The sequence below is a fragment of the Heterocephalus glaber genome, unplaced genomic scaffold, assembly GCF_053883595.1.
Source record: "Heterocephalus glaber isolate CG9 unplaced genomic scaffold, H.glaber_assembly_v1.0 deba00001550, whole genome shotgun sequence".
In the NCBI taxonomy this organism is placed as follows: domain Eukaryota; kingdom Metazoa; phylum Chordata; class Mammalia; order Rodentia; family Bathyergidae; genus Heterocephalus; species Heterocephalus glaber.
Genome location: NW_028258343.1, coordinates 8,185,177 through 8,209,543, shown reverse-complemented (window position 1 = coordinate 8,209,543; position 24,367 = coordinate 8,185,177). Strand labels below are relative to the sequence as shown.

The 24,367-nt window shown below is 40.7% G+C and overlaps 2 long non-coding RNA genes across 2 annotated transcripts; one reads left to right on the top strand and one right to left on the bottom strand.

Annotated features, from left to right (window-relative positions):
• Positions 1-7,162: 7,162 nt before the first annotated feature.
• On the bottom strand, positions 7,163-18,597 carry LOC147824225 (uncharacterized). Its single transcript, XR_015442495.1, has 2 exons — positions 18,514-18,597; positions 7,163-15,408 (listed from the first exon to the last, which is right to left on the bottom strand). It is a non-coding gene; the product is annotated as an uncharacterized LOC147824225 (long non-coding RNA).
• On the top strand, positions 15,390-24,085 carry LOC147824224 (uncharacterized). Its single transcript, XR_015442494.1, has 4 exons — positions 15,390-15,819; positions 16,669-16,705; positions 18,315-21,191; positions 23,013-24,085. It is a non-coding gene; the product is annotated as an uncharacterized LOC147824224 (long non-coding RNA).
• Positions 24,086-24,367: the final 282 nt, after the last annotated feature.

Here is a 24,367-nt window from a genome sequence, read left to right as displayed (position 1 = left end):
ATGGAGAGAGACACGAGTTGAAGAACTGTCTGCTTTTTGTATGTAGGGGAAGTTTCCAGCAACCATTGCTTTTCCTAATAATGCCATTGAGAAATCAATTCTGGAGAAAAGGGCAGACAACTGATAAAGATCACCGTGAAGTTGGCCCAGTGGATCCCGAATCTTGGTCTTCATGCGCCCCCTAGTGTGGGGTAAAGGATAGTTCATTGGTCACTGGGTTGATGCTGAAAATCTTTCTTAATTATCCTTTTGATGCATGAGAAACATGGAGAAGAGATAAATTAGAAATATATCAAAATTAAGTAATGAGTTAATTTTGAACCTCTAACAATTTCAGGCTACAAATTAGTAATTGTTTTAAAAAGTGAGGAACTTTGATATGCTCAAGACTGAAGTAAAGAGATTGGGTGCACTTGCCATTGTGTGAACAGTTTCTCACATTTCAATAGGCACATGAATCATGCGGGAAGCTTGTTAACATCTAGGTTTTTGTTTTGATTCAGTCATTCTAAATGTGGCCCTTGATTTTCCATCTTTACAATCTCCCGAAATGGTGCTGGGGACACTGGTCTACAGGTGACACTTGGATAACACTCGGAGTGACTGACATGCAGGACAGATCTGTCCCCTCAGTCGGGCCTGCTTGCATCCCTGTGTTCTCACGTTCAGCCCAGCTGCCATCTCTGCAAACCCTCCCAGGACCCCTGCTGGAACTCCTGCCATGACCCCCTCATTCAGTCAGAGAACTGTAAATTTGTTAGCTTAAATACGACTACCTTTGATTTCTTGGACTGAATGGGACCATTTCCCAACAGCATTTACTGCTTGTAACATTGGATTATTAATCATTACATATTACCTTGTGATTTCTTGAGGTAGTTTTGGTTTTTCCAAGTGAATCGTGTGGTTTTAGGAATGGGGGCTGTCTGATGTGATTTTGTTTCTTTGGGGGGGGGGTCCTGTATGATGCAAGGAATGTAGGAGGCAATTATAGAAATAGTTGGCTGGCTTCCTACTGTAGACTTGGACTTGAAAACCTTCCAGATCTGTTTCCTAAGAGGGAACTGTGAATCTAAGGGAGAAGAGGGAGGAAGGGCTGAAAGGTATTGGGTGTCTGAGAAGAGTGGAGAAAGCCTATTTGGGGCAGGGGTTTGTTCCTCTTGTAGTACTCATAATGGATATATACTGGACTCCAACTTTTCACTAAGACTTTTCTTAATATTAGGAGACGCATATTGAATTCTTCCCAGAGTCACACTTAAAATCACTCTGTGCAAAAATGTCCAGACCTTCTGAGCAGAGAGGGAACAAAAACAAATACGTTCTACAACAGTGGACAAGACAAGATGAAAGGAAACCCTCTCGGTACATTGAAGAAATAACAGGTGAAAAATTCAAGTCAAAGGAACGATACTGTATAAAGAGTGATAAAGAATGCTTGAAAATTTTCATCATGAAAGGACAGAATGCATTTAGTACCATTAGAGAAGGGTTATAATGCCAAAGGATTGATTGTATGTCACGATTGAGAAATAAATAGATGAAGTTTGTTTCATGTACCACAGGGCCGGCCATTTTAGACAGACACATCACCTGCTGTCCAGGAAAGACCACACGGAAGTGGCCAATGGAAGAGTTGAGTCTTCCTGGCCATAGCAAGCATTGTTCTGTGCTGTTACCTAAAGAATTTTTAATACTGCTTATATTGGCTGGAGAAGGTGAATTCTGAGTTCCCTGGCACATCTGGGGTTCTTGACTCTTTATAAAAACGATGAACTCTCCATGTTACATAGATAATGATAACAGTTATAATTTTAATTGTAATGAATATTTTGCACTGTAGGCTCAGAAATAGAGGTTGATGGTGGGTCTTTCTTTCTTCTCACAGGGTCTGCTGGGAATTACAGCAACAACTCTGCTTAATTCCTGCAGCAAAATGCAATGCCCCAAGACAACCATTTTTATTGTACAATGTATTTCTGTTACTAGAAAGATGGTTTGCCTTCATTGTAATAATTTTAAGAAGTAAACAAATAAAAATGTTAAATATCTATAATACTATCTATGTGGATGGATGTGTGCATGTCCACACATATGTACATTTTTATTTTGCAAAGTCACTATCTGTATTTTAGAATCAGCCTTTGTCATCCTTTGTCACTAAATATTTTCTATCACATTTTTCAAAGTCGAGTAAGCACATTTCATTTAAAATATTTCTAATTATTATGAATTTTGCATCTATCAAGCCAAGACATTCCTCCATAATTTATATGCATTGCTCCTTTGTCTTTACTCTAGAGTCACAAGCAACAAAAGGCCTGATCCTTCTTTTGCAGGATCAACCTTTCAAATATGTGAAGATCAACTGCTCTCGGGTCTCTGTCTTATTTTTCATTCTTTACACAAATAAAAGTAAAAAGGCTATACGTATCTAAATAAAATTTGATGAGTTTGGATAGGCACAAACACCATGAAAATAAAAAAATAAACACATTATCATCTCCAAAAGTTTGATTATGCTTTTTGTTTTGTGTCTGCGCGAGCACGTTTGCGTATGTGTGTGTGTGTGAGAGAGACAGAGAGAGAGAGAGAGAGAGAGAGAGAGAGAGAGAGAGAGAGAGAACATCTAACATAAGATGTATCCTTTTATTAAAGATTTATCCTTTTATTAAATTTAGATGCACAATTCGGTATGTAAACTGTGGGCACAGGAGTGCAGTAGATCTCTACATCTCTACTCATTAGCATTACTGAAATTTTAAAACCACTGAACAATAATCCCATATTTCCCCCTCTCCCCAGCTTCTGGAGACATCGAAAACTCAGCTTCTATGAGTTTGATTATTTTAGATACCTTCTATAAGTAGAATCATCCACTGGTTTATTTCACTCAGGGTAATGTCCTGCAAGTTCATCCATGTTGTTGTATATAAAAAGATTTTCTTATTTTTAATGCTGACTAATATTCCATTGCATGTGTAGTTTGCATTTCATTTGTCCACTCATCCCTCAACAGACATTTCAGTTTTGCTGCTTTGTCTTGGCCATCGTGAAGAGTGCTGCCATGACTATTGGAACATAGACAGCTCTTCAAAATCCTGATTTCAATTCTTTTGGATAAATACTCAGAAGTGGATTAGTGGATCATATGGTAATTCTATTTCTAATTTTTGAGGGATCTCCAACTAATCTTAAACGAGGGTGCCAAGAAGCTACAAAGAGGAAAGGATAGACTCTTCAACAAATGGTGTTGGGAAAAGTGTATGTCAGTATGGAAAAGAATGAAATTGGACCCTTTATCCTACAGCTTACACATAAAAACCAGCTCCACATAGATTTAAAATTTGAATATAAAACTTGAAAATTACTTTTTTGGTTTTAATTAGCTTCAGGTTTTCAGGCCTATTTCATGATTCTCATGTCCCATTATCATAGTTCTTTGCCTTTGGATTAATTTTAATTGGTCATTTTCCCACATAATATTTTGGAAAAGGTTGGAAGTATCTCCTCCTTTTGAGGATGGAATTTTGAATTTATTCTTCGAGTCTGAGTTGTGTTGACTTTTTGAAGTTGACTCATTGTTAATGCACTGAGTCTTCCATGTCGTGCTCTCTCCTCTGCTGTTATTCAGTAACCACAGTCTGTACCACCACAGTGACACATTTTCTAACGATACACACAGTGTTTCTGGCCAGAGTGCATCTTTGTGTATTCTGCCATTAATCCAACAAATATTTATCGAACACTTCTTGTGTATCAAGAATGCGCACAACAGCGTTACAGTGATAAAGGAGGTAGACTTGTTCTCTTGCCCTCAACAAATTTATAATCTGCAATAAAGACAGGGACAGGATAAGGGGCTATGACAGCATAGGTGAGGCGGTCATTGCTTTAAGACTCAGGGAATATCTTGCTGAAGAAATACGATTTAAGATCTGAAGGAGACGTGAGACCTATTAGTATGAGATTCAGCTCATTGTCCCAGCCTATTGAGATAATTTCAGATCTTGATTCAATATGTATTTTTATTTGTGAACAATAGAAATGTTATCTCCATTATCAGATAAACTGTAGAGAAATGACAGGGACAACAGGGCCCAGGACAAATCTTTTTGACATCATAAACCTTCCTCCAAATGTTTCCAGATTCATCTGCTTCTGTTTTTCTTTAAGGAACGTTTCCCTATTAATCTATATGCATTGGATAAAGAATATCATTAGTAGTAAATTGATTTAACTTCTGCTTTATGATTACTTGCTTACATGGCTGATATACTTAAATTCTCCCAAGGCCTGGCCTGGACTGAAAGTGGACATGTTCCACATTCCCGAGACTCCAGGAGTGGTTGTCAGTCACGAACTCTGGCTTGTGTTGTGGATGTCTGTCCTTACAGCTTCTCAGCTCTCTGCATGATGTCCCTAGAAATCACTGTCACATTACAGGATGTGAGACCATGTTTTCCAACACATCCTGCAGCCTCCACTCCATCATTCTCCATTGTTCCTGCTCATATTTTTATACTTTTTTGACCTTTTATATAACTGGGTGCTCACTATTCCTCCAAATCCCACGTTGCAATATCCAAAGGGACCAATTCAGTTTCCAAACACTCAAGAATTTGTTTGCACCCCAAACATAAACAACTGAGAGACTCCACGAATTCTTCATTTTACAATTTTTGTTTTGACATTGTGGAGACACGTATTGATCTTTTCTTGGTCTCACCTAGCTTCAGCAATTACCTGGATGCAAAATAGTAAAGCAGCATTTTCTAATTGTATGATTGATTTCTTTTCCTGAATTGGCACCTCCTTTTATCTTGCTTCTGAGACAGAACTCCCAGGAGGAAGAGGAGGCTGCCAGGAGATGTGAAGCGAGGGTGGGTGTACCATGTGCGATCAGGCTCTGTGGTGAGGATTAGCGACTGCAGCCCAGCCATGAGCCAGAGAGCAACAGCAGGGGGAATCTCTGTCCCGAGTGAAGGGTAACTGCTGCTGAAAACAATATGGCTGATCCATGTTTGTGGAATGATAATCCATTTGGAAATTACTTTCAAACTTTAAATACAGTCTTGCCAAGAAAGCCAGCCTGTTCTTCTGTTCCCATAGCTCTATGACTTCATTCAGTTAAAGAAAGCATTTTGCAGGGAGCATTTCCTCTATTTTGCTGCTGCTATTGGTGTTATCTAATGCTCTTCCATGAATTTGCTAGAAAATGAGACCCTTTGTTTTGCAGATTTAAGTTGTAAGGGCATCCATTTATATAAATCCACTGCAGACATGTTTGGAGGGTTTAAAAATGTTTAATTTTAGCAATAGCATGTAACTGATTTTCTGTGCGGAGAAGTTTCTGTCTGACAATGAGTCACGGTTTTAATACCTTGAATGGCTTTGCCACAGGTTCCTTTCTCACATGTGGGTTGGGCTTTGAAGTAACAGTGGGTTGAATGCACTGGTGTGATTTTTAGCTTAGCTCTTTTGCAGACATCATGGAGAGGAGACAGAGGGATATTTTGTTAGAGGTCTCAGGCAAGGTGAAAGTCCACTGCACCGTTCACTGTCAGCCAGGACGACACAAAGGAAATGCTTCTCCTTGACACCAGCCATGAGACAGACCCTCAGCAGGAGCCACAGCAGATTGGCAGCTTTTCACATTCAGCAGCATCTTTTATAAAAATGTGACTTTGATAGCATTCTTGGAGCTATCAAGCATGTGGGAATCGCTGAACATTTCTGCACTCCTCTAAGCGTGTTATGCATAAACTAGCAACTATTTTCAGGTCACATTTTTGAGTGCAGAGTGTTACACTTTATTTGTATCTTAGGCATGACTGAGCTGTTATTGCCTGTTATTGAATGCTTTACTCATTTGGAAAATCTAGGCAGGAAAAATTACTTTAGCCAGTCAAAAATATGAGTTGCTGAATTGTTGAAGTGCAGTATTCAGTGTGTCTAAATACTCTAGTGTTCAACAAGTGCTTTGTTAAAATATTATATTAGAATACTACAAGGAATGTTAAAACTTTTGACCATCATCCATTTATCCATCCATTTATCTGTTCATGGTGAAGCCAGCACTTACTGAAAAGTGGTTCTGTACTGGGCCCAGAAGATGTAAAGGTGCATCAAACATTGACTTAGCTTTATGAGCTCACAATCTAGTCATGCAGCCAGAAATGGCAGGAGGAAAATTATGTTTAGTGTGAAAACTTCACTGTAGCAGGGAAAAGCGGGTTACAGAGGATCACAGAGGAGGGTTGCTTTGTTTTTTTCTTTGTAGGAAGAAGAGAAGAACGTAAAGGACCAGAGCTATTGGCACACGCACAGCCACCAAGGAAATGCTAAGGTGTCTGGCAAGAAGAGAATGCCCTGCATGGAGCAACAACCATCAGCATGGCACAAGATCTGACTAAGTGGGAACTCTGTCCCAGAGCACCGATGCTCTGCCCTACAGAAGAGGTGGGGCAAGGAAGGCAGGAGTCATCTAGAAGCCTCCAAGCAGGGGCTTATGCTGAGCATGTGTGATCCATAGTGCTTTGATAGGCTTTTCATTGTAGATCACAAATAGACTAATCTAGAAAAAAATATTATCTATTGTAGAGGAGGAGAAAATCTCTATTTCTTAGAGATCTGTGAAGTATATGCTATAAAGACAATTTTTTTCATTGATAACCCTCAGTTAGGGTATGGTAGATCTATGTGTACCACGAACAGACAACCCCTAAGGTTTATATTGGATGAATATTTATGGTGAAAGTAACAGAAAGGGCAAGAATAATGAGCTACAGTCACTCATTCTGGAGTGAGTGGGCATGGGAATACAGTGCAAGGATGGGCTGAGAATGAGTCTCAGTAGAAACAAGAAGCTGCATTCACAGTTTATAAGAATGGATATGTTTTTGTTGATCACATGAAAATCACAGAATGGAAATTCAGGCATGTGGAGATTATATATATATATATATATATCTTTCTGAGAAAGGGAATTTCAGGATGTCTAGTGCATCCAACGGGTCAAGGGATGTGGTAACAGCAGAATGGAGCATGTGCTGCAGTATTCACAAACACATGCATCTGCGCTACAGGTACTGAGCAGATGAGATGAATTAAAATCATCTGTTTCTACTACTCATTTCAACCCACTTCCATAAGTCTGGGCCAAGTTTTTAAAAGGAGTCTTTATTGAGCTTCCTCTTCCATAGTTCTTGATAAGTGGTGAATCATGGTGCTTAAAGCTAAGGTTGACACATTTCTGACACCCAAGAGAGAATAATGTGGAAGACGTGGATGTAAGACAGTTAAGCAAAAAAATTCTTGTGACCAGCAAGTTCCTGGTTAGAGTCACAGCTGCTGTCTTCCCGGCACCAGTGGCAGGCGAAACTCAGGAAGTAACCTCGGGGTCATGGTTTCCACCTAGTGGGGAGAATTCTTTAGTCAATATTCAGTTCAGATGTTCATTTCTCTCCAAAAGTCAGGGTGGCCTGTGATAGCCCTTTCATGGCTGTGGGCAGAGGAAAGGTATTTTGGAGCAGGCAAATGGCAGCAATTCCACACTGTAGGGTGCGCCTTGGAGAAGAGCCCAGCTTTTCACAGTCTTGCATTTGCACGAGTCTGTGCATTCATAAGTAGGAATAGAAATAGCTAGAGTTATATAAAGATGAGTGATGAAGACTCTGAACTTTAATGTGTGATGCTGTGAAATCAGAGAATACGCTAGTAACTCTCCCAATCAGGCTGTAAATATGGACACACATATACTGTTACAGAACCCAGGAGGATTCTTGCCGCACTCTGAGCAGGGCTTACAGAAGGAAGATAAGGGGCTGGGGACATGGTAGAGCACCTGGCTCGCAGGCACAAGGCTCTGGGCTTAACTCCATCATGGCAAGAAGATGAAGAAGAATGAGAAGGAGAAGGACAACAGAAGAATGGGACCATCATAGAACTATTAACCTTACAGGTATCTGGCTAATTAAACGTTTTCTCAGCCTTGGTGAGGAAAGATGGGTGGTGATGCAACAAACTACCCTATAGTTATATCTATATGTTAATTGTTGGGACTCTGAATCTTATGCGTAGGCATAACGTTAATAAACTCTCTGTACAATCTATGTTCCATAGCATTACTTTATTAACATCACACTTATATACAAAGATCTGTTGTGGGTGTGTAATTTCCTTTAAAAATCTAATAAAAATAATCCCACGTGGACTTGCCATGAAAAATACATGCAGTGGGTAGGTCCAACTGATACAGGCAGAGGCAATAAGAGGCAGTCTTCACCAAACAGCGCCCCAACAAAGCAAACTCCCCTGGGTGTGCTCGAGGAAACTCCACAAGTTTATGCCTGTTAAGTAGGTCCGTGAAATGTTTGAGAACTGGGATAGTCACCAAGTCCTACGCCTTTTATTTCATAGGCAAGGATGCAGAGGCCAAGGGGACCTTCCCAAATGACAGAAGGATGCCCCTGGGACCAGCACCCTGGCCTCAAGTCCACTCAGCCAGTCTTGGAAAAAAGACAAGGGAATTATTGGTTTTCAGAAGAAGACATTATGCAATGTAAACATTTGTATCCACTCTCAGATGAGTTGTATTTCCTGATTTGATGAACATATCCCAGAGAGTAAATAACCGTGACAGAGAAACCAGCCGAGTCTTTGCTTGGAGTTCTCTCTTTCTTTCCTTTTACATGGGCTGTCTGACAATGGTGCAAACAGTTCTACTCACTTCCTTCTCCTGGTTTCTTGGCATGACAGGAAATAACTAACTTGAGGGCACTGACAGTGAGGGCACGGGGGAAATGGGACAGTTTGGGGAGCTTGTGATAGAAGCCCAAGCATGTCACTGCCTAGATGGCGACATCTGTGGCCTGACCACCTAACTAGCTCTCAGGAGGAGTTCAGGATCCTCCTTTCTTCCTGTCTTTCTAGTTTAGTCGGGGGGCAAATCCTACCAGACTCCATGTGGTCTCATCATAAAGTGCAGGGAAGTCTCTGCTTCATTTATTACTAGGAAGTAAATACCACTTTCTCTTTTGAGAAAACATGAGCATTTCTGAAGCTACACCAGCAGCTCTTTTCAGAAGAGATTTGAGCCTAGAGGGACGGAAACACGTAGGTGGAAATCCCTTATTGGAGAATGGGTTTAGGAGCCACAATACAGCTCTTTGCTCTCAAGGACAAGTCTTGAGAATTTCAAGTTGTCAAATGTCCTCAGGAGGGATTGTGAAAGACGGGAAAAGATAAGGGGAAAAGCCTGGACATTTCAGTGCGACCACATTGCTCTGAACCAGGCTCCTCCTGCGAGGCTGTGGAGAGCTCAAATGTGCAGGGACTGTGTTCTCCCACTTCCTGTTCCTCTACATTCCAGTAAGGTTCCTTAAAGGAGACTGCTAATTGCGAGATATTCCAGCTGAAAGAAGACATGTACCCCTTTATGAGAGAAACAGACAAGGTTGGGCTAGGGATTTAGCTCAGTGGTTCCGCTGCCTGCCTTGCAAGCACAAAGACCTGAGTTCAATCCCCGGTACAAAAAACAAACAAACAAAAAACCCAAACAAACAAACAAAAATTGGCAGAGAAATAGACAAGGTAATAATGAAAAAGAGATGATAAGGACAGTGGTGGCACCATAGGAAGAGGCAGGAAAGCTCACAACCAGGGAGATGCATGCACTCACCTTACAGGGTGGGGATTCTTGAATACAGTAAACTTTTCCTGCCACAGTGCATTTACATCTACTCCCTCTTTCTGGAAAAGTCTAGCCCAGTTCTTTTTAAAAAAAATTTTTGGTAGTGGAGAATGAATCCAAGATCTTATGCATGCTTGACAGGTGTTCTGACACTGAACTACATCCCCAGCCCCTTTTAACATTTTTTAAAATTTTGAGACAAGGTCTTACTATTTGCTCAGGCTGGCCTCAAAATTGCAATCCTGCTGCCTCAGTTTCCTAGTTGGGGGCATTCCAGGCATGCAGTGTCACTGAAGATTCCCCATGTTCTTCCCAGAGACAATCCTTCCTGGCTCTGCTGTCCTTGCTCCCTGCCCTCCTAGTCTTCTCCCTCACAGGACTGTGTTCATTTCTTTCATAACATTAGTCACAAGGCGCTATTTGTTAAATATCTACCGGGCATCTATTTCATTTCAGGCACTGTCCTAAGCACTGGGGATGGCAATGAACAGACCATACTAGAGGCTCCTGACCCAGCTCCCACTCCAGTGGGGACTGGACCAGGCCACAGTGAAGCAAGGCTGAGCAGGTCCAGGTGCTGTGTGCAGAGTTACATAGAGAGCAACTCTTCCACCATCTCGAGGAATCCGACACAGCAGCTGGCATAGGGACCATGAGCACACAGACGAGGAAAGAAGGGGATGGGAAAGTGAAAACTTGGCCTGGGCCTCACATGTGCCCAGCATCCCTGTCTGTGACCCATCCTTCCCAATAGAACAGCTGTCCTAGGAAATCGGGGAACCTCAGGTCCCTGTTCCCTGTTGTAGCCTCAGCATCTGGTGCGGAAGAGGTGCTTATAGTTATGGACTGAATGAGGGAAAAAAATGGTGCTTTAATATACCTGTTAGAAACACACGGGGCTATTTCCATTAAGAAGCCTGTGCATTTAAGAAAATGTTATTTCCATCTGTGTTGGCTGTGTCGTGGCAGAATCAGCTCTCATTCTGCCTCTGATTTTGATCCTATTATTCCAACATATTGAAATGTGCTCTATTCTATAACTAGGCTTTACCATTGTATCCTCTTTAGTTAACATTGAAAGTGACATTTAAATTCTCCTCTTATTGCTGCCTCCTTTCTACCCCATTTATTGATGCTGCTGTGTTTTGTCTCCAGGAAGCGAATGCAAATTCCTGAAATGAAAACCACCTGCCCTCAGCTTGGCTTGTAGCTCAGTGTGACTCAGGGGCTGGCTTTGACATCTTGGCATGAGAACTCCAGAAGTTTGGAAGCGACTTTATTTTGGTATCTAAGTGAGGAGGAAATACCTGGTACAACTTGTCAGTGTTCAAGAGGAAAGGAGAGAGAAATTATAATAGTAAAAGATGGTATCCTGGGTGAGGGTAAGATTGTTTGTAAGCAAATGTCCTGTGCAAACTTTGCTTGCAGCGTGGGTCATGATCTTCACTCTGGGCTCCATGGAAGCAGCTGTGTGTTGGTGGTGGCCTCTTGCATTGTTGGCACTCCCTTGGGATAGCTAAGAAGCAGTAGGATTCCAAGTAGGTTGATTAATGGAATTCACACATGATCAAACACAATCAGAAGAGGCAAAAAAAAAAACTATTTAGGGAATAAAACCAACTAGACAAGAATAAAAGGAAAAATCTCATTGATGATGGGTCGATTGAAAGGCTTCTTAGCAAGTGGACAGAAGATGTTAATAATGGAAACAATGGGAACGACACTGTTAGCATCAGGCGCTGGGTGAAGCCTTTTGTGTTTCATCACATTTTTCTTTCCTGACAACACTTCTGTGCTATAAGGAGGACTCACACACCTTAGTAGATGGGCTCATTCTCTCCATAATGAAGATAAGATTCAGACCTGGGTCTGATCGGCTCTAAGGCTTTGAAGTTTGATCATGACCCTGCATTTGGCAGAACAACCTCTGGTCATGGAGATCAGGGAGGGATAGGAGCCGTGACTCCTCAGTCCCAGGACCTCTCTTCTTGCCTGCTTGCTCTGGCACCCATACAGGGTCGATAGACCATTGGTTTGGAGCAGAACTTCTTTTTGGGGTTTTAGGATGTTGCCTTCGGACTTTCTGCCACTTCCTCTTCATCAATATTCTAGTGAGTAATTTGGTATACATGAGAGGAAGGTCTAGGAGAGATGAGCTCATTTGTGCCTCATAAATATTTCTAAGGAAAGGGCTTTTCTATTTTACAAAGAGAACAATAAGAAGCAGGTAGGGATTATTTGTACATGCTAAATTTGAACGCTAAATTTTCCTCAGTCACAAATTCGCTCTTTCCAAGACTAATCAGGTCCCTTTCTGAGGGAGGTGCTCTTCTCCACTTGCCTGGACACCCATGGTTGGGTTCTCCCTCCATGTGGGGCTCTGTGGAGAGTAGATGCCTACCCTGCCCACATTTCCTTCTCCAGAAGCTTCCACGGATGTCTTTCATTCCACCTCAAGTTGTCCACCGAGGGGGTGGTCCAGTGAGTTGTTGTCTGCTGTTTGCTTCTTGTGGCCAGGCATCTGTGTTTGCTTATTTTGTGTGTGTGGTAGAGGGAGGAAGCAGAAGTTGCCTGGCAAAGAAGGTGATTCTCCTTGTTAGATGTTTACTGCTTGTTTGTGAAAATGCAGGCTTGTTACTCTGGATGATTCTTGGGAGAGAAGTGGGTGAATAAACTGTGGTAGTTGGGATTCAAAAGATAGAACTGACTGGACTGAAGAGGAAGGAATGAGGGTGGAAGCCCAAGTACTTCTCTGCATTGTGCACGTCCACACAGGACCCTGAGAGAGGCATTTCCTTCGGGAGTTGGGTTGTGGTCTGAACCTGAGCCTCCTGGGAGTCCAACTGCCATAGAAACTCAGGAAGTCCTGCCTTCAGAGAACCCCTAGGGTTGGGGGTGCACATATGATCAGACAGCCAAAGGCCCTAAGTGAAAATGAAGCAGATTAAGCAAAGAAATAATGATGACATTCACTGCACTCTAGTTTTGTAGACTGAAGTTCATATTCACTACAAATCCATTCCTTGGCTAAAGAAAACTTGTCATTGATGTTAACAGCTATTCCTAGATGTTGTACAGGTTGGTGTTCATGATCCAACACTGAGAGATGAACAACAGGGAATGCACACAGCTCATCTTCCATACCTCTTGCCTGGCTTTTCTATAGTATAATAAAAATCCACTATAAACAGATGGGGGGCAGGGTCTCACCATGTAGCCCAGGCTGGCCTCAAACTTTCAGAGATCCTTCTGTCTGAGCCTCCTGAGTGCTAGGATTACAGGCATAAGCCATCATACCTGACTTATAGATAGATCTGTACCTCTCTATCCTTCTCTATTCTTGTCTTAAGAGCTGGGGCTGGAACCTGGTGGCACATGAAGGAAAAGTCCTTTACTGAATTCTTTCCAGGGAAAGAGAAGAAAGAAGCATTTAATGTTGATGGGAGGAAGGTTCAAGTCCTCATCTTGGGCTGTGCTATGGTAGATGGAGAGGCAGAAGTCCATGGCCATGCAAGGAATTGTCCACGTGAGCAAGGCAGCATGCGTTTTCTGAACCAGGGCCTTAATTCATGAGGAGGGGAGGAGAGGGAAGTGATGCATTTCATCATCCACCCTGGGTGCTGTGCTACCCCTGTGACATATTAAAGAAGCTGAAGCCGTGTTCCCTCAGACACAAAAAAATCTGTCTCTGACAGAAGGCACAATGGCATGGGGGCAAATGAAGAGCCCTAGCAGGCTGACGCTGAGCCTCGAGACAGAGAAACATCCCATTCTCAGTCACTGCAAACTGAATTCTTTCCAAACCTTGACATCAAAGAAGGCATGATGAGTTAGCAAGATTTCATATTATAGGAGGGACTCTTTAGTGTAATCCCTTCATTTTGGGGAACTTAAAAGAAAGAATAATAGCAAGAGTTTTATAGTTTTCTCTAGAGGAAAAGTGTAAATAAGCCTGTTAGTGATGCTTTGGTAAAGGGCTCCACTTTCTCACCTGCTGAACAGTGAGTGAAGCACGGGCTGAGCCATTCTGCCTTCCCTCTTTGCTTTCTGTTGGTCCTTCCCAATGCCCTGGCCCCCTTCCCCGCCCTTTTTCCTTCCCTTGGCCTCTTTCTTCCTCCTCTCTCATTTGTCATTCTTCCCCTTTCTCTTTCTTCATGGATCCCCCGACCTCATTCTGAAAGAATCTCACCACCTCCCATGATAAATGCATTGCTCGATGACTGGATAGATGCAAACATATAAAGCAAAGTCAGAATAGAGAGAGAGAGGCAAGAAGCCGTCTGAATAAGATTAGCACTCAACCATGCCGTGGAGACCTTTGCGTTCGCCACGTGTGTGACTTATTGGCTCTGAGCTTTCCAAATCCCCTTGCAAAGTGGGAGGCAGGAAGGGGCCTCTGTTATATCGCTCGTGTCCCCAGATGAAGAGGGTGGCTAAGAAGGAGGACATCTAGTGTGAGCAGCAAGACCAGAAAGAAATTACATTTTGGTGTTTACAACACTAAGTATGTCCCAGGAAAACTATATTGGGTCTTGAAGAAGAAACAATTATGACTTAGACTTTAATGGTTTCTTAATAAGGGGAAAACATTCCTTATTCTTCAAATCCCAGTATTTTCTGAGTTCAACTGAATATGAATAGTTTGTGGCTTTTAAACAGAAGGAAAGCCTACCCCATAAGTGATGTTGGGAAAACGGATTATCTGTTTGCAGAAGATTGAACCTGGACCCTTATCTCTCATAGTATACCAAATTAAAACCAAATTGATCAGAGTTAATATAAACCTAGCTCTCTGCTAAAGTCTACAAGAGCTGTTTGCTTCTTTATGGCAGTTGACATGTGATTGAATGCCAGAACTGATTCAGGTCTGAAACAGTCATCTTGAAAAGATGCAGGTGTTGAATTTTGCAGAAATAATGCCCTCACTCTCAACATGTGACTGAATACCTTAAGAAAGGCGATACTGACTTGCAGCATGTGATTCCAGGCCGTGCAGAACTATGGAATGTCTGCTGGTTTTCTAGCCATTCTTAAATTAAGGCTTTGCAATCTGTTACATAAATCTCTATTTTCTTATTTTAGGTTCAGCCAGCATTTTGCTAGTGAATAAATCAGACATCCCAGATGTCATTTCTCACTGACTAGATATAAATCACAACCAAAAGGCTTGCTAGGTTTGCCAAAATCGCTTCACATGTCAACAGAATCTAACGTTATTGGCCCAGGATCCATTCCCACCCCCACCCCAAAGGAATAAAGAGATCATTTGCCATCAGTTGTGCACCAAAGAATACTCATACCCAGGTTCCATGAACAAGAACATCCCTCCCCACTGAGTACTATGGGCTGTAAATGGACAAGGTGCATCTCTTGCTCCAGTGACAGGGAACAGCTTCCTGTGCTGCTGCTCTTCTTGTGAAAGATGAATTTACTCTGCCTAGTAGTTAATCAGTTGCTTCCCAGGACCGGAAGTAAAAATGGAGTGGTGCTATCCGTTCCTCTCTTTATCTGTTGTATCAATCAGTGAAGGCTCTTGTTGAAATCACCCCAAACCTCAGTGGCTTCATACACAGGGATTTATTTCTGACAGCATCCATGCTCTGCAGCTGGTCTCTTTCTCCAGGCATTCAGAAGCCTGGGTCCTCCCTCGAGTGCTTTCACCTTCCCCTCGCCTCTCCAGGGAGAGCCACCCTTCATCTTGGCAGCTGTATGGTCTGCAAAAGAGGCAGAGCGTGTGCAGGTTTGTACAGGGAGTTTTCTGGGTGAGGCCTGGGAGGGATGAACATGACTTCCCCCACATTCCAAGCCCAGGAAGTCAGGCTCAGGGCGGCTCCTCACTGCCAGGAAGGTGGCTAGTGTGGCTTCTTTCTGACCTCAGAAGAAGAAATGAGTTTGTGAGCATCTGGCCGGCTCTACCACAGATGCCAGATTCCTCTCCTCTTCTTTTACCTCCTTTTTTCTCCCCTCTTCCTGCCTCCAAGGTTCTACTTAGTTTTAGGTGCTTCCCTGAGGGGCTATTTTCTGCCTGGCCTAGAAACTGCTACAGGAGGCTGGGTACCGGGACTTCCACACTGGGAAACCCAACTCAGCGTTGGACACATGGACTGCAAAGAAATTTGGCATGGGTACTTTTCAGATGTTTAATCTGAATATATCAACATATGTGGAGGAACTAGCCTTATTTAATATTTAGTAAGAGAGACATGAAGTTTATGATGATGTGAAGTTTATAAACAATAAGATTTTATGTTTAAACTTCCTATTTTAACAGTCTTTTTTCTAGTGAAGGATGTTATTTCCACTCTCCATCTTTACCCACCACAAGTGATCAGAAATATTGCCTGATTGTGACTTAAATATGGCAAATATTAGATAAAAAGAATTTAAGATAATAAGAATATTCACCTCTAATCTCTACCTCAGTCATTCATTTTCCAGTCACGGGGAAGAGGGTGCTACCTTCCATTATGGGTTAAGTGAATCACCTTTGTGTTTTCCATTAACAGAATTTTATTCAGTACCTTGCATAAGACATAAGTAATTTTTAAAATTTGAGCATCTGTTCAGTGTTTTCTTCCTCATGAAAATTTTAGTGAAAAAATCATATGTTAGTAAAAGTCTATTAGAAGGAATTAAGGAGAGATAGGACATAAATTAGAGAATCATTGGCTTAATGTACAGAATAAGATTCTATGTAAATATAGCTCAGATAATTCTTTTTTAGGGCCCATTTAAAATTTTAATTTTAGCTCATTTTAAAATATTTTCCTTATGGGTATAGGGTAAAGGAGAATTAGAATAGTTTTTATTTCTACTTTTCAAGGAGTACTGCAATTCATTTTGGTATATCCACTTGTGAGACTAAAGCCATTTTGTTATTGAATTTATAAATTTTGAAGAAATGTTATGTTTACATACAAGGCCAAGCTGATGTGATTGTAATATTTCTTCCCTCACTGCTTCATTTGCTGTAGAGAAATTCTTTCCTCACCATGACTCTCTCCCTAGAAGGTAAGCATTGTTATATTATGGCAATATCTTTGCTTATTCGTCACTGTACTTTCAGCATCTAAAACAATACCTGGCATTTAGTGAATGCTCTGTAAATATATGCTGAAGAATTAGATGGATGAATGGAAGAAAGGGGTCGTTAGTGCCTTTTAGGCATAAATAGAAATTACTGTACCATAATGTTCACAATGTAGACTTGGAGATGAATGAGATAGTTTCCTCAGTTACTTTGATGCCATATCAAAAACATATCCACTCTTTCCTTCATTAATAAATGTATTTTGTGTATATGGCACTAAGCTATTGAGAATAGCAAGGACTGTAAGACTGATTGTGTGCTAAGAATTTAATTCACCAAAGATCTAAAAAAAAAAAAACTTATTCAAATTTAGGCAATATGATGCCTTACAAAGTGGATGTTAATAGCCAGGGGATACCGTAGACACAGGAATCCTTTTTATGACATACCCAAAGATCATGATTTTTGTCTTTGTAATAGGTCTTAAAAAGCCAGAGCTCTCACACGTTTTTGCAACTAGATTGGCAACTCTAATCTACTTTTTGTAAATAAGCTTTTCTTCCAATTGAAATCAATAAGTATATGCTGGTTAATTGAGTTAATTCTTTGAACAATTCACTGACCATTCAAGAAATTCAAAGTGGTAGCAATGACTCTAGCCAGTCTTCCATAGACAGCAAGAGAAGAGATGGCCTGCTCCATGTAAACTGGTTATTGAGGAGCCCTAAGGTCTGTAGAGAAAAGGTTACAGTATATTGCAGAAGCTCAATAGTTTGAAAGTAAGGAAGTATGGATGTTCCCATGGAACTTTCCCTCTGGAGTACATAATTCATTTTCTTGGACTTGGGCATAAATAAACTGCCTAATTTGCATTGTGCAGCCCACTGAAAAGAAGTTACACATAAAAGAATATGTGGGGCAGACATTTTTCAAGTGAATTTAAATTTTAAGTGTTTGTTTTTTGTTATCTGAAAAAAGTAATACCTTTATTCCTTTATGCATTACAGGAAATATAATGGGGTGGGACCTGGTAGTTATATTGTATTGAGGCCTTTCTCCAGTATTGTAGGATTCAAATTAAATAAATGTTAAGATACAGGATAGACTAAAGCATGAGATGAAATAAAAGAAGACCCTTGTAATAACATAATGTGAAAAGTATTTTTAAACTAAATTAACACTGCTTGAAAAATGAGGCAAACGATTCTGTCAAATCTGGGTCTCTTGAGAGGTGAAATTTAGTACACACAGCACAGATGTGTGCTGACATATTCTGAAAAGAAGAAAGATTGTCCTTTGGAAAAATAGGCATGAATTGGTCATATAAACTTTTGGAACCATCATATATGAATAATGGTAAATTTTTACAAAGAATAAATTTTAGTAAAAATTGATCATTAAGACAATGTGTCTTGGGTTTTAAAAATTGTACTGATTAGCAAGAAAGGTATGTGATGAGAACTCAAACCAAAATGAAGCAAGAAAGGGAGGAAAGAGCTAGCCTCCATAATTTCATTTCAATGGAGAATGGAAAAATCAACTTGTCATTTTTCTCTAATTTAAGATCTCCGAATTTATATGTTCTTACAGACCTGAAACAAATCCTCTGTGTAGATATTCTTGTTTCTAATATAGTTTATAACATAAAGAGCGAAGTTTCTAAGTACAAGAGGACAATTCCTAAGAGAATATAGAGCTAACGAGGTAAGTTTTCTTAAATGTGAGTGGTTCTGCTGGGAAGTTATTGAGGACTCAGCCCTATTGAGTCTTCTTTCTCTGTTAACCTTACCTTTAAGCATGGCTTCCATCTTCAAATGTATCTTTATACTTCAGCCAGCAGAGTGGAGGGCATACCTCTTCTTTTTTAATGGCATGCCCTGAAAACTGTACACATCAATTCATCTCCGCCCCTATTGGCCACAACCTAATCACACGATCACATTTAGCTGCAAGGAATTCTGGGAATTGTAGTGTCTGACTAGCTGACGCAACCTCAGCAAAAACTCAAAGAACGAAGCAGAGAAAAGGAACAATACATTCTCTTTCTTACCTTGAGAAATGAATATAGGAAGAGTCTTGAAACTGAGATGTTACAGGCTAGACACAGATGCAGGGGAATGTGAAATGGAGAACAGGCAAATTAGTGTAGAAAGCTGAGCTTTATGACCAATAAGTGCAAGGTTAATATTCCTTAAGAGTTTAATCAGGGTCAGATACTCTCCTTGTTGATTTGTATGGACTAACTCTCTGAGGTAAATTTGACAGCTAGTTTCACCTGAAGGGTCAAAAACAAAGGGCAAAACCATGGAGACACAGAACAATTTAAAAGCTTACTCAAAGCCATACACCTCTGTTGAAAGACAAAGTCAAGATGACCCCTAATCCTATGGGCCTGTCAATGGATGAATGGATAAAGAAAATGTATTTTTAAATTTAAAATGTATATATGCACAGTGGAGTATTATTTATCCACGAAAAAGAATGAAATCATGTCATTTGAAGGAAAATGGATGGAATTGGAAATCATCAAGTTAAAACAAATAAGCTCAATTCAGAAAGACAAATACAACATTTTGTCTTATATGAGAAATTCAGAGAAGACAAGGTAGAAGAGAAACAGGAACAGGAAGGAAATGGAAATGAAAAGGGGGTAATAGGGGATAGAAATGAACAAAGTATATTATATGCATGTATGAGCGTGCACAAATGAAACTCATTCTATTTAACTAATATACACCAATAAAAAGAAATAAAAATACATTTAAACATTGAGACCATCCTGAGTCCCTATGAGGGTGAGCAAGAAATGTCTCCCCACTGTGCTTACTTTGGAAAATCTCTTCACATGGAGTTTAGGGTTCCTTGGCACAGCTCCTAATTTGACCTCCTGAGGAAATGCTTTAGGAAATCTGCCTGCCCTTGTCATCATAACATTTCTACCCTAGGATTCTTCCAGTAATCTCTTCACTTGGCTCCCTAAAAAGTATTTATTCTGAGTTGATGTTTTCTTGGGTCCAGTAAATAGCCCATCCATCCCAAGGCAGGGTCACCTCTCCATAGCAAAGCTTCTGGCACTTTCAGAGGGATGGTGAAGACTTAGTTCTTTCTCTACTGTAACTTGGGACCATGGGCTTTGCCCAGGTGATGCTGCTAGGCTGGGCCTGGGACTTTGCCTCTCCTAGGAGTTTCCTTTCCACCTCGACTCCCTATGCCACTGCTATGCTGAGAGAGGTCATAAAATATCTGCACATGTTTCAGCAAGTGGTTCTGGCCAGCTACAGCAAAACTACCCATATACCACTATTTAATTTCATTAAATTCAACACATCAGTTAGGTCTGGCAAGACCTAGGATGTGAGGGAAAATGAATCTGTGACCACAGAAATCTTACAATCCATGTAGAGGAGTCCAGTGAAAATAACATTGAGTAGGACCACAGATTAAGTGCCTAAGAGGTGAAAGGTTACAATGTCCTCTTGGTTGAAGAAGCATCATTGCCAATCCAGTCTGAAAAACAGCAAGTCATGTGAGTAACTTGTATGCGATTGAGTTATACATTCTTCTTCTTCTCCCTCTTCTCCTTCTTCTCCTTCTTCTTCTTCTTCTTCTTCTTCTTCTTCTTCTTCTTCTTCTTCTTCTTCTTCTTCTTCTTCTTCTTCTTCTTCTTCTTCCTTCTTCTTCTCCTTCTCCTTCTCCTTCTCCTTCTCCTTCTCCTTCTCCTTCTCCTTCTCCTTCTTCCTCTTCTTCTTTTTGGTACCAGGGATTGCAGTTATACATTCTTTAAATTGTAAGCAAGGAAGGAAGGAAAAAAGGAAGTAAGTTAAGGCAAGGGAATTTCCATCCACCTTTTGAAGTAATGGGAATGCATCTTGCAGGCAGTGGGAGATGGCAGCTGGGGACCTGCTGCACTCTCAGGCACCTTCAGGTCTCTTGTGGTGTAGAGGTTTACAGTGACAAATCCAAGGTAATTTCACTGAGCTTTAAAGGTAATTTCAGGTTTTTTTCTAAAGATTAGTTTTAGTCAAGTTGAGTACATAAAGCCTTTGCAACCAGACTACTGCCAGAGTAACCTGACTACACTCCACTTGACAAGCATGAAAAAAAGCACGTTCCTGGAGGAGGGGGTAACATGCACAAACAGAGTGGGAGAATAGCAGAATATTAGAGCTCAGCATGAACACAGTAAAAAGATGGAAAAGAAACTTCATGAAATGAATTAGGAGCTGAATATTTGCCCATCTGGAAACCAGGTTTTCTTTACTGCTCAGATTAGTCAGATTAATGGCTCATTTCATTTTTCCATACCAGACATTACAAGAAGCAGTACTGTGAAACAGGTACCAGTGGCTTTTGGCTTCCTCCACCCCCCTGCCGTGTGTCATGTCCCACACATTCTACCTTCCTGCTGTTTTGGGGAGGAAGTGAAATTACAAGTGTTTCACTATGAATCCAAATCCAGATGCTGAGGTAAAGTGGTGCCTTGAACTTGACCTCTCCGGTTTTCATGTTCTCTTCTCTTCATTCATGTGATCCCCTAACGCTCAAGTTGACTTAAAAATGAAATGAGATAAGATGATAAGAGTGCCAGTGCTGGGCAAATGAGTGACTCATTACCCCATACCTGCTGGTGGCTGTGCCAAAGCATTTCTCCTAAGCTGCTGCTTCCTTGCCAACCAAAAAATATATACATACAACTTTATGGTTATAGAGAGGGTGATTAGTTGCCCTAAAGGCCTTGCTCTTTTTCCAGACTTGCTCTCCCAACTTCCCAAGTGCCATCTCAACCCCTCAGGGCTCTACTCTCTGTTTTGGAAATTATGATGCATTGATGGCAGATAGATTCTGGATTATAGTTTGCATTTCTCTGTGACACCCTGCATTTTAATGAGAGCTTCTGCATGCATACTCTCATTGCAAAAGGTGAGGGTGGGGATTTTGGAGACTGGCAGTTTGTGGAGGGAATTTTAAAGTCAGAGATGTTTGCTTTTAGAACTCGTAAATTACTTTCCGTTAAGAAGGTACTAAATTACGGGACCCGTGGGCATGGCAGCCTGATGGAAATGTAAATTGATATTTATCAGTGAGCAGGGAGAGCTAAAATTCCAAAGCTGAGAAATTTATGGCTCTTAACCCAGTTCTTTCTTTCCCTACCCTGTGTGTTTTGTACCTTCAAATGCTTTGTCAGTAATTATAAAACTTACAAAGGAAAAGAATCAGGAAAAATATTGAAACAGCATGTAATTAAATTTCATGAGATTACAGATCAATAATGTAGAAGATAGCAGACTTATCTGTAGAAGTCATGCTGGAAGTTTGGAGAAATAAAATTTTAGACCTGCTGACATGAGTGGATTTCTTTAGGAAAAAATACATCATAACAACTTCAGTGGCAATAACTGATTTATCCTTCATTTCTGAGTTTTAATGAAGATCTGATTGCAACGACGTACATTGTCCAAGTTTCTAAAATTGGCTAGACTAACAAACTGAAGTAATTGCAATCAGATGTAGCATAGGGTAAGGTCAGCAAGTTATCTGATGGGGAAGAAAATCTGTGTAGGATTTTAACAGGCAATTCCAGTAAGCTGGAGTTTATCCCTATACATTCATTTCTTTCTCTTCTTTCTTCCTGCCTCTCTGCCTTTCTTCACAAAAGCCCCATTATTTGCATCTAACTCATAAAACAGTTCATTAAACTGGCAAACACTAAAAGAACAACGAGAATTTGCCTCACTTGGAAACATGAAGATACAGCTTGAAATATATAACCTCATCTTGGAGCAGGAAGTGACAGAGAAAATGGGAAGATTTAAAAATGATCTTTGAAGCTCTAGAAAAAGCCCTTAAAGACTTTCTTTTTTTTTCACTTAAAAACTTTCTATCAATATGGTTAGCAACAAAAATGAAACTTCTACAAAATATTTCTAGCAGGCCAGTGTTTCCAAGCATGCTGTGTTATCAGCCCCAAGACATCTTTCCTTCCATCATTTTATTTGTCACATAATTCACATGAAAATGTTCAAATAGATGGAGTTTGGTATGGAAAGGTCCCTTTGCAAGACAACATAAATAACAATCTTTAATGTAACTGAAAGCAGATATGAGTCCCTTTTGTATTTTGAGGAGTGATTGTGAAGTGAGTGAATGAGTAGATTTTATACAGAAAAATGATGAGTATTTTAGAGGAATGACAAACAGTCAGCAGTGGACAGATCACTATTGTATTCCAGGTACCTGTGAGCTTGGAGAAGAACATTTCTTGCTTAAGAAACCTTATCTTCTTTGCAGGTGCAACCTTCCTTTTTGCAAAAAAGTTGCTTGAGGCTGAGTTGGTGCACATCCCAAGGATAACTCCTGGAGATTTCTCACATTATAGTATTCAGGGTGAGATGAAAATCTACATTGCTCTGAAAGGATCCAACACCCACTGCCCACAGCCATTTCCAGGACCATACACAAAGCAAGTAAGGAACAGAAACTTTTCAAGAAACTTCTTGATATCTCTGAGAACTTCCTGTAAATCTGGAAGGATGCATCTTCAAGCACAATCTAAATAAATTTGTATTGTTATTGACTAAGAACAATAGCAATAATTCAGGCTTAGAAATGATATCTGTGGTCCTATTCATTGTTCTTGGGGAATTGCTGCCACCTTGAATTTGTCAAATTATAACCAAAAGGGAAAAACTTATTAAAACTGTATCTTCCATTCTTTGTCCTATAAAGATCCTTATGAGAAATTAAATCCCACTGGATCCTCTGGGCTTTTACCTGGGTTCCAAGCTGAGTGAAGTAGAGACCGCTCCCACCTAGGGCCTGGCTCTAGAGGAAGGACTTGCTCTTCCACTACTAGCACAGCACCAGGGTCTCACTGAAATGCCATTGAACATGGAGTTCCAAGCTTCAGTTTCCCATACCGGACAATATTTGAGAGGCTCTGGAAGCAGAAATGATCACTCAAGTGTCCAGGGAGGCTCTCAAGGTCTTGTACCAGAAATGCCTTGGTCATCAGCTTCTAGTCCAGTGAGCTCTATGCTCACTTCTAAACTGGAAACCTTTCTCTGCTCTCTTTTATCTAGCTTGTGATTAAGCTATACAAGTTAAGCAGACAAAAGCAATAAAAGATGATAGAAAAAAGACAAGAAGTGGTTTTATTTACAAAGCAAATGATCTGGTTCACTCGCAAAAAGAGAGCAAATGAAATTAGCTGCTCTGCAAATCGAGTAGAGTCACAGGTACTTACCAGAGCAGGCTTCTGCAGTATCTGAGGAGGGCTGCAGACAAGTTTCTGGGTAGTAAGTTTGATTCATGGCACATAATCGGAGTGGGAAAATATTGAATGTGATGGAAATGTGCTCCATTACCACATGATAAAATGCAAGTACCAAGTGGCTGTCAGAATGTCTCAGGGTCCAAGTGACAAATGCCCTGGGGAAATGATTCAAAGTAACAAGGACACCATTTATTAGCATTTCTACCACCTTGAGTGCTCAAAGAGCAGCTGTTATATTTCAGCCAGTGTTCCTTCCTGAAGTTGGAAGGTGGACACAGCAGGAATTGCTCCGAGGAAGAAGCCTGAGTGGAGGCTGAGATGAGGAGGAGAACTCCTTTGGCCAGGGATTTAACTCAGTGGTTTTGTCGCC